The following is an 11,753-nucleotide window of genomic DNA, read 5'->3' as shown; positions in this document are numbered from 1 at the left end:
GAGAAAGTGGTACCCGGTACACGTAATACGCGGCACACAGCACAACAATCCGCCAAAACAGGCAACCCGGCCCAAAATTACCACCGTAGAAGGCAGAAACCCCGAGCGGCAGTGCAGGAGCCCAAGAATTACCCTTAAAACGGCCACAGGAGCCTTAAAAGACCAACTGGTCCCCAACTGGGCCGAAGGTAAATAGTTTCGGCCTAGTCCCAAACTGGTTGCAAATGATTCCCGGACTGGTCACCGACTGATTACCAACTCGTCCCACGAACTATTTACCAACTGGTCCCAAAGTGGTTACCAACTGGTCCACCTATACCTCAAGTGGTCCACAAGTCACTTCACTTACAAAGCATTCGATTTAGTTGACAATAGTCAAACTAATTTTATTTAAAGAAACGGCGTGTCGTCTATTTCCGGTGTAGCAAACGTAGTACATAGGGCGACATCTAGATGTCATCTACCTCGCCCTATTCACTATGCTTTTTTATAGGAGCTTTTCAAAGCTTTGCTTTGGTGTCGGAACACAACATTGAAAGTTTCTGGATCCACAACATTGAAAGTTTCTGGAACACAACATTGCAAGTTGATAAAAGCGTTGTAAAAAAAAGGAGGAAATGTACGTTATTTTAAATTCTAGGTGAAGGGATAGTAGTTAAAAATGGCGTGTTAATCCCTTTTCTTGTTGGTGTAAGTGTTGCCTCCAAGACACTTGGCAGGAAAAGAACTAGATGGCCTTCGTACGGTGACTGGCTTAATAGACTGACGGACTACGGTCAGAATTAGGGAACTCCACTTCTACGTTTTGGAGCCAAAGTGGGGTTCACGGCTGTTTGCTATACAGACAGATGCGGTGGGACGGCTCCCTCCTGACAGGACTGGTTTTCTATCGCTTTCCCCCTTTTTCACAGTATTATCTTTCGTTTCCGTTTCCTTTATCCGGCATGACTCCTTTCTTTTATTATGGCTGTGGGCGGCAAGAACCACGACAAGGGCTGACGAGCTAAAGCCGGGCTACAACCATGCCGACCCGCCGTGACTTCCGGTCCAGCACAAGCAGTTTCATAACAATGGCGCCCAACGTTTAGCTCTATTTAAATTCTTTGTTTATTCTTTTTGATTCCATCTAATTTCCTTCTACTCCGGACAGTGTAGGTTCCAACTATTGGCTTTACTGAGGTTAATACCAGAGGTAAATGTGATAGTGAATAATTTGGCGGGAGTTTGAGTTCTATCGCGAGAAGTACCTCAGCGGATTCCAACATCTTGCCGAAGAGATTTTTTGGGAAGAGATGACAAAGTTTTTATTATCTTTTGCTTTTTGTTATTGTGGAATACAGATAGCGCTACCATCAGATAGATTCTGCGTATGGCTGATGTGAGGTGCCTGGATATTTTTCAATGAGGGTGTGAGGTAGAATATCAATCAAATCATGGAATCACTTCCAGTTACTTAGGTCCAGATCCGGAATCTGTAGTGGTGATCCAAAATTAGAAAGAATTAGTGACTTTGACTTTGGACAGTGGCCAGTTAACGTACGAGACAAGGCATATATTCCTACACAATCCGCCAAACGAGGTCAACACCATGAACACACCAACGATTCAAACATCCAATTATTTAAACAAGTTAAAAGCTGAGTTTTTTAATACGTACATATCATATAAAGAAAGGAAAAAATTATTAAATAAATCTTTTCTTTTTCTGCCTTTACTTTTTTGCTAGATATATATTCATTTTAATATTAGTAGGAGATTACAAATTGAATTGATTTATTATTTTATTTTTATTTACTTTTTTTTATTGTTTTATTTTATTATTTCTTATTTATATATATATATTATTTTTTTTTGAATTAATATTGCTCAAGCCTGTACTTTTAAGACAGTATTTTACAGTAAAGAAAAATACTTATATTTGTACAGTACAATTTTGTTGTCGATTTATGCAAAAAGAAAAAAAAACACACAAGAATATTTTTTTTTAATAAAACTAGGGTAATTGTAGTAGGGAGGTAGATTTTTTTTTGTCCTGGCGGTTCGAAGGTGAATGGAGAAGCTTAAGGACGCAGAGGAAATACCAGGAGCTGGACTGGGAATAATATCTCATAATAGACCAATCACGCGTAGCTGGTCGAGGGCGCTAGAGAATTAAGTGGTGGGATCCTCGTTCACGCAGATCGACACTAGAATAGAACGGCCCATGGACTTTGTGCCCACTGACTATTTAAACCGCGGCACAGCTAGAATATTCGGAACCGCGAACGCCCAGTTTGAGCAACGCGTGGCCAGCCAAATTCATATTAACTCCACAGATAGATCTTTAAGTTTTTCGAGGAAGCTAGAGCAGGTCCTTGAGTTGTCAGATACTGAAGGTGTGGAGGAGGGGGCAATTGGGGGTGTGCAAGGACAGGAAACCAGACGTTCAGAGACAGCTGCTAATCGAATGGACCAATTGGAGCAAATGAAGGCTATAATGGCACAGCGAAACACCGTCATGGCGGATTGCATGGCCGAAGCTAGAAAAAATGAGGTCCGATGTATCCCATTTGAGCAACCGCGTCGGCGATGTTGAAGCATCCATGCAAGCCCCCGCAGCACCACCTCCACCGGCTTCTGCGTCAACTCCAGGTAACCCCAATGGGCGAGAAGATCGTGAACACCCCAATAGTAGGGAGGGACAAAGGAAAAGACAGGGCAGAGCTAGTGAAAGAAAAAAGGTAGACCTAGATAAGTGGCATCTAAAATTTGACGGTACCACAACAGGCATGACCGTCGAAAGCTTTGTGTTTCGTTTAGAGAGGATGCGCATACAGTATCAGCTCCCCTACGAACAACTTTTTTCTGATTTCCATTGCTTGGTAACCGGTCACGCCTTAAAGTGGTACTGGCAAGTTTTAGAAGACCACGCTGGAGATAATGACTTCGACTACTTTGGACTGAAGGCTGAACTCCTAGCGCACTTCAAGTCTGCCGAATCGGACTACGAAGTCATCCGAGAGATTATGGAGCGAAAGCAGCACCCACAAGAAAGTTTTGATAACGTAGCAAAATGAAAAATCATTTTAAAAAGACTTTTGAAGTTGTATTTCTTCCAATTGTCAAAAACTTTTTATTTGTTACGGGGAAAATACCGTAAAAATTATTTGTATCGTGCGAATATCTATAGAAATTATCAGGGTTTGAAAACCTGTTAGCACAGCGACAACAGCCAAGCATTTGCTTTTTTATAAATTGTTGTTGCTTTGCTAGCCGGTAATTACAAGTACCTGATGAAGATCTTGCAGAAGCAGTGAGCTTAGCCGACGACGCATTAAAGGAACTTGAAGAAATGCGACAATATGTACAAAAAAACATTCATTTGCTTTTAGAACACGTAGAAGAAGTATGCACCAACCTAGGTACAGAAATCAAAGTACCACGATACAGCAGTCGCCAAAAGAATCGCTTTAATGTGAAAACCGGAGACGCCGAGGCATACTATCGCATTACTTTTTACATTCTCTTCCTTGATACATATATTGCTCATTTGAAAAGCCGGTTCCTAAACCATAAATCAGTTTTAAATAATTTTAGTGTTTTGTTTCCAAAGTATGATTTTAACGAAAAAATAACTGAAGAATTGTTTGCTTTCTATGAAAGAGTAATCGACTGCTCGAAACAAAACTTTCTTCTGGAGGAAAAAAGTGTGGAAAAAACGAGTTTCACACGAACATTTTCGAAATGCTCTCGAAGCATAACAAGTAGCTAATAGAACGTCTTTTGGGAATGTTTTTAAGATCTTACGTATATTGGCACTTTTGCCCGTTTCAATAGCCACACCTGAACGAAGCTTTTCATGCCTGAAACGAATTAAAACCTGCTTGAGAAATACAACATATCAAGAAAGGCTCAACGGTCTAGCATCTATGAATATTCACAAAGATATAAATTTTTCATTTGACGAAGTTCTAGAAGAATTTTTCAAAAAACCACGAAAAATTTGAAAATTCTTCGTTTCATTGATTTATCAGTTAAAAGAAAAATTTAATGTGTTTAAAATTATCAAAATGTTTTATAAATAAAGCGAAAAATTGAATATATGATTTTAAAAATTCGTGTTTTGCAACTTTATTACGCATACTAAAAGGCATTCTAAAGAGGCTTTTTTCTAGACCCATATTAGTGAAATATTATTCTTTGACTTGAGGGCTAACCCCTGCTAGCTAACCTCACTTTTGCTGCAAGGATCAACACGCTATTTAAATTGATGCATGAATGCAAGCGGGCTGGAAGATTGATCAGAGAGAACAGATCAAGAGTTAAAGCGGTCAGCGAAGTGAATACTAATTATGTGGACTGGTCTGAAAGCTGCAAGCCAGAAAGCGATCTCGAAGTATCTGCGTTGAACAAGGATAATCAAAGTCAGCTAGGTTCGCAAAAACGTTTGCCCAGTACCGCCCCACAACGCGAGGCGACAAAGCCCAAAACCCCATCCTTTACCCAAAACCCCAATGTGAGTAACGTTAGCACTGTGAATAAATTACCCATCCAATCCTTTTGTGCATCACCCTTCCACCTAATGCTGTGCTTTGCTTGTGGTATGCCGGAGGATTATTACATTAAGCATCCGGAAGAAGCAGCGAAGGACAGCAAGTGTAAATCGTCCTTCCACCTAATGAAGTGTTTCGCCTGTGGCGGAGATTCCTCCTTTTGTGTTTTCAAGCCAGAAGCGGGAAATGGAGCACTGGCCGAGATGATCGGGGTCCCTGGTCAGAATCTGAATCGATTATGAAATTAAAATTCTTAGACGCGAAATTGGTCCGCGCAAAATTGAAGTGAAAAGTAGTGAATCTAGAAATATTGAAAAGTTACATGAACGAAAAATGAAGTATGAAGAAGCACGAAGGCGTATATTTATGGAAGTCTTAGATAAGAAGCGAATAAATAAGTAGAAAGTACAAGAAGATCCAAAACTTGCGCGAAAAGCAACGAAATTTCAAACGGGTACAAAAGAAAATAGTAGAAACAATCATTACAGTGGAAGGCGACAACCGGTTTTTTGCACGTATGAATGTAAATGGAAATCAAGTGTTGGCTTTATTAGACTCTGGCGCATCTGCAAGTTGCGTAGGAAAAGATGCTATGAAAATGTTGGAAGGAAGAGAAGGGGAGATTATGCGTATTTCCCGTCAAAGCATACGCACAGTGAACGGTGGGAAAACTCCGGTAGGAGGAGTAATAACGCTCCCTATAACATGGGACGGGCATGCTAAGAATTTAGAGTTTTTGATAGTTCCGGCATTGACATAGGAGGTTTATCTAGGGGTAGATTTTTGGCACGCTTTTAACATGGATGTAGTTAATAGGAGTTTGAATAAAGGCGGTTGCAATCGAGCGGTGTCAGAGCTCGCATCCACCGAAGGTGACCTCACGTTCGAAGCCGTGCCGCATATTTAGACTCGAGAGCAAGATCGGGTACTGGAAAAGACTAAAGCATTGTTCCCCTCTTTCTCAGTGCAAGGGTTAGGCCGTACAGACATTGAAGAACATGTAATTGAAGTAACCAATGAAAATTTGTCAGTGAAACAGAAGCACTATCCGATTTCACCAGCAATCCATAAATTGGTATACACAGAGTTGGATAGGATAGCATACTTTTTGGCAGATACCACTTGAGAGAAAGTCTAGAGAGCGAACTGCTTTTACTGTCCCGAGTAGACCCTGTACCAGTTCACGGTAATGCCATTCGGACTTTGCAATGCCGCACAACGCATGTGTCGTCTAATGGACAAAGTCATACTGGCTGCTCTTCGTGATTGTGTATTTGTTTACCTAGATGACCTGTTAGTTTGTTCCGTAGATTTTGAATCGCATGTGTCTTTATTGGAAAAGGTCGCTAGGTGCTTACGCGACGCCAAGCTAACTATAAACGTCGAAAATAGCAAATTCTGCTACAGAGAGGAACGCTACTTAGGATACGTGGTGGGCGATGGCTGTATCCGCACAGACACCAGCAAGGTAGCAGTTATGAAGGAGTTTCGCCAACCGAAAGCCCCAAAGCAACTTAGGCGCTTTTTGGGCATGACCGGATGGTACCGGAGGTTCATCCATAATTACGCGACGATTGCAGCGCCACTACACGACTGCTTGACCAAGGAAAAAATAAAGAAGTTCAATATGACGGAAGAGGCAGTTACAGCGTTTGAACTATTAAAACAGAGCCTTATATCAGCACCCGTACTTGTACATCCGGACTTTCACAGACGATTTTTCATACAATGTGACGCATCGACTGAAGGGGTTGGGGGCGTACTGTTTCAACTGGACGATGACAGTAATGAACGACCGATAGCGTATATGTCCGCAAAACTCAACAAGGCACAAAGAATTATAGTGTGACAGAACTGGAATGCTACCCAGCTGTATTGAGCGTCAAACGCTTCCGTCCTTACGTGGAAGGGTTACTTCACGATTATTACGGATCATGCCAGTCATAAGCTATTTATGCAACAAAAACCCTAAGTTGACGACTAGCCCGATGGAGTCTTAAACTGGAAGCATTCCATTTCGACATCCAACACCGCAAAGGCACCCAAAACGTGGTCCCAGACACGTTATCTCGTATGAATGTCGAAGAACTAAAACCAACCAACAGGCTTCTCGACATATCACTAGACTCGCCCTACTTTAACACCGACGAGTACAGGGAACTGAAGGACACTATAACTAAGAACAGAGACAGACTAGCGGAACTGTGCATATCGGGCGGATTTGTATATAAGCGGACGCAATTCAACCGGGTGGATGAACTGCAAAAGACCATGCTTGGAAGCTGTGGGTACCGTCCGAGTTGCGTATGGGTTTGGTGCAAGCTTCCTACAGTTCACCTTCAGCGGGTCATGGGGGGATTCACAAAACACTGTGCAGAATTCGCGAGAGGTACTATTGGTCAGGAATAGTCGCTGACGTACAAAAAGTTATTAAAAGGTGCGAGACATGTAAAGCTAGTAAATCCCAGAACGTTTTCCGAAAGCCACCGATGGGCAAGCAGCAACTCACCGAGCGCCCTTTCCAACGTCTATATATTGACTTTATGGGACCATACCCTCGTACGAGGGAAGGAAATGTGTTTATGTTCGTTTGTCTAGATAGTTTTTCTAAGTTTGTATTTTTAAAACCTATGACGCGAGCAACGACAGCTAAAGTAATTCAATTCCTTGACCGCGAAGTGTTCCACATTTTTGGGGTACCTCAATTTATACATTCCGACAACGGAAAGCAATTTGTGGCAGAAGCCTTTCGCGCGTTTCTTGATAAGTATGGTGTAAGGCACATACGGACGGCTTTCTACTCTCTGCAAGCAAACGCAGCTGAAAGAGTAAACCGCTCAGTGCTCCAAATTATTAGGTCATACATCGGAGTGAACCAAAAGAATTGGGACCAACATACCAGTGATGCCGCCTTTGCGTTGAGGAGCGCAGTACATGTCGCAATAGGCAAAACCTCTTACTACGATTCCGATGGTACAGCACGGCGCCGCCTATGATGTCCTACGCACACTGGGATCGGTTAAAGACTCAGACTGTACAATGGACGTGGCAGTGGACAGGCAACAACTTTTGCGAAACAGGACAGCAGAAGAGCTAAAACGAGCTCATGAGGCAGGGGAGAAAACATATAACCTGAGAACAAAGGAGGTAAAATTCAAAGTAGGACAAATGGTATATCGCCACAATTTCAAGCAGAGTTCGCGCGTTGATAACTATAACGCCAAGCTCGCACCAAGACACATTCAGTGCGTAGTCCTACGTACAATAGGAAATTCATTGTATGAATTAGGGGAAAAGTGTGGAAGGAAATTAGGTATATACCATGCAAAAGATATTTTTATTACATAGTTAATTTCATGTTTTATGTATGTGAGTCTTGATATACAACTTTATGTATACAGCATATTGTTTGTCACCTCTTATCAGCATTTCCCAGTGTTAGATTGACTTTTGTTAAGCCCCGCGAGGAACTGTGGGTCGAGGCCACACATTGGGCTGGAGAGGAGAAAGAAACTGGGTAGTTACCAAAAAAAAAAACAAATAGGGGCGTACAGGCTTCGTCTGATTTTTTTTCGCACACGCTCCATGACACCAACACCATCGGCGGATGCGAGCCTGTGGCCGCAGTCTGTGGCGCATGCAACAATCGCCTTAGCAACATCCATGAAATCACCAAACCATTAGCGACACCAATAAAGTTGCTATGCCTTAGCAACATCCATGAGGTTGCGATATTAAGAACCGCATACTGCCAAACTGTAAACCATGTTTGACTTACCCCTGTAATTAGAGGTAGTTTGTGGTTCGATAAGCAAAGGTACCGGAAACCCGTAGGTTCGATCGAGCGTCTAGTGGACATGACAGTTTTTTCCCCAAACGCCAATTCTCTATTTAAGCCGGAGTAAGCCCAGAAATAGGATCAAATAATAAAAGTTGCGATCTTGTGTGGTTTACGCATGTGCAGTGAGAAAGTTAAAAGTTCTTAGCAAAACAGTTACCAAAAAAAAGGTGAAAATATAAAGTTATATTGGTGAAATCAAGTTCGTAAGAAGCGGATTTGTAAAGATTGAGCCACGAAGTGATTCAGGCGGCGAAAATAACTTATCAGAAAAGAGCCCGTTGGAAGTTGAGGTAAGACAATGCCACAAAATAATAATTTATACATATGTATGTACATGCTAATGGGTACTATTATATATGTATGTAAAGTACGCACCTACCCATGTATGCGCAACATAATGAAACGGAGGTAAATTTATGAATTTACCCATGCCTCCACTTGTTAACCGACAGGGCGTAACGATTTTATATATTTTTTGTCACTTTAGGACAACACCGGGTTTTAGCCCAGGAGCCGCAACTACGGCCTGAAATACGGAAGACCGATAAACAACCAGAAACTTAACTGCAGCAAACCACCTGTTTGAAGAAGATATTCCCAATAAGGAAGGGCGCAACATCACCAGCGATCTGGAAACAAACCCAGCAGAGGACGGCAGCAATCCAGAAACACAGCTGAGGTATTAACATAGGTGCCACTGTTAACTACGTGTAGGCACCCACTCACTGTACACAACGTTAACACCACACCGCAGAATTATGAGCGCGAGCGGCAAGTGCGAGATCGCCGCACTGGACTGGGAACAGCACGCACAAAGAGAGCAAGACAGTGTGCACTCTTTGAGAAAATTACGCCCCGACAGAGCCACATAACCCCAAAAATGATTTTTTTTATTAATTTTAATATTTTGAAAGTTTTACACCACTTTTTGAATTGTTTAATTTTGCTTCTGTAATGTTTTCTACACTTGTTGACCACGCANATGATTTTTTTTATTAATTTTAATATTTTGAAAGTTTTACACCACTTTTTGAATTGTTTAATTTTGCTTCTGTAATGTTTTCTACACTTGTTGACCACGCACCTTAGTCTCAATTGCTGAGGCCAGAACAGTCGCGAAGTGCCGCGTGCCAAGAAAGCGGAGTTTTCTTTTTCAACACTTAACTAATTACATACACATTTACTTATAATTTTAATTATTTCCTTTTTTTTATTTGTATAATTTCGCTTTAAGTAAATTTAATGGCACACACTTCTTTTTATTAGTTAAATAATTTAGAAAAATTAAGTTTAAAAGTCTAGGTAACGTTTGGCACTCAAAGCGTCGTATTTGGTTCGATCGCAGACGCGGCGAGAATAGAACTAAGTACAAAATCTCGCTCGATCTTGTCCGTGGCCGTGTGGAGCCTTCTGTTCCCACAGGTGTAGTTATGTATGTTAGGTAGGACTATTGTGTATTTCCTGCTCACGTTCTGTTTCAGCTTACATCGCCGCTTGTTGGTACCATCATCGGTGGATTAGCGAGGTGAGTGAAACAACTCTGTTATTTAACATACGCATATACATATATTAATATGTGCTCAGACAGGTACATAGATATTGTTGTGTTTTCGATTTATAGTTTGAATTTTGAATCTTTGCGTTGAATCATTTTGCGAGATACTTTGCAAAATACGATGTTTTAAGAATGGGCGTAGCCAGGTAGGGGCAGTGGGGTTCTCGAGCCCCTCCCTAACTTTCAAATTTTCCTTATATATATATAAAATAGTACCCTGAAATGCCTGCTTAATAGGGTCGAGCCCCCCCTAAATTTCATTCTGGCTACGCCGATGGTTTTAAGTGTTGGAGTACAATATTAGGGTAGTCGAGTAAAGAAAAAAAAGAAAAAAATAAATAAATCTAGGAGTCCATTTGAATAGAATTTTCCGTGGATATATTTATGAATAAATTGTACATTTGAATTGAAAACAAAGAGAAAAAAGGAGGAAATGTACGTTATTTTAAATTCTAGGTGAAGGGATAGTAGTTAAAATTGGCGTGTTAATCCCTTTTCTTGTTGGTGTGGGTGTTGCCCTGAAGGCACCTGGCAGGAGAAAAACTAGATGGCCTTTGTATGCTGACTGGCAGACTGGGGACTTGACTGGATTAATAGACTGACGGAGTACGGTCAGGATTAGGGAACTCCACTTCTACGTTTTGGAGCCAAAGTGGGGTTCACGGCTGTTTGCTATACAGACAGATGCGGTGGGACGGCTCCCTCCTGACAGGACTGGTTTTCTATCGCTTTCCCCCTTTTTCGCAGTATTATCTTTCGTTTCCGTTTCCTTTATCCGGCATGAATCCTTTTTTTTATTATGTGTGTGGGCTGAAAGGAACGGCAAGAACCACGACAAGGGCTGACGAGCTAAAGCCGAGCTACAACCATGCCGAACCGCCGTGACTTCCGGTCCAGTACAAGCAGTTTTATAACAGATGTAAAAAACCGAATTGGTATTGCTGGCGTGAATTTAGGTCGCTGGTTCCAAATATACTAATCGTTTTTAATATTAGCTATAGTTTGCTAATTTTTACAAATTTAGGAACATTTTCGGTAGCTCTAATAGAAAAGCCATTAATTTTCATCATCGTTTAAAAATTTTGTTTATGCAAATGAGTATGGAAACATGAACAAGCACAGCTTCTAGAAACATTAATTAGTTTATCTGTGTTTATGCATACAATATAAAAATCACGCACATAACAGTTATAAGTTTATCGCAAAGCCGTTACTCCATAACAGTTATTAGATGAGAAATACTTTTTATTTCGTTGATAAGAGTTATAGCCCAACGTTTATTTTTTACGTTACCTGATAACTGTTTGCCGGAGAAATATTTTTTCCGTTGTCGATAAGAGTTATTTCCCAACGTTTATTTTTTACGTTGCTTGATAAGAGTTATTTTACAACGTTTATTTTTTACGTTGTCTGTTAAACGTTGTAAGATTAGGATATTGATAAAGATGATGAAGTAAAAGTGAAAGAGTGAAATAACTCTTATCCGACAACGTAAAAATAAACATCGGGCAGTAACTGTTATCCAGCAACGTAAAAAATAAACGTCGGGCAATAACAGTTATCAAGCAACTTAAAAATTAAACGTTACGAAATAACTCTTATCGGCAACGGAAAAAATATTTCTCCTTTAATAACTGTTATGAAACAACGTTTTCGTTAAATTTCAGAATTTGGGCAACGTTTTCAATTTCCAAATTCGAGATAACAGTTATTTTTTGTCCCTGATAAAAACTTCAAATATAGGAAAATGACAAAAAATTTGTTCAACTTTTTTTTATTTTAAAATAATTTGTTTACAATCTGAACAACTTTCATCATATTATTA

The sequence above is a fragment of the Rhagoletis zephyria genome, unplaced genomic scaffold (assembly GCF_001687245.7).
Source record: "Rhagoletis zephyria isolate East Lansing unplaced genomic scaffold, Rhagoletis_zephyria_1.1 Rzeph_scaffold_00918, whole genome shotgun sequence".
Classification (NCBI taxonomy): Eukaryota; Metazoa; Arthropoda; class Insecta; order Diptera; family Tephritidae; genus Rhagoletis; species Rhagoletis zephyria.
This window is presented reverse-complemented; position numbering follows the sequence as displayed.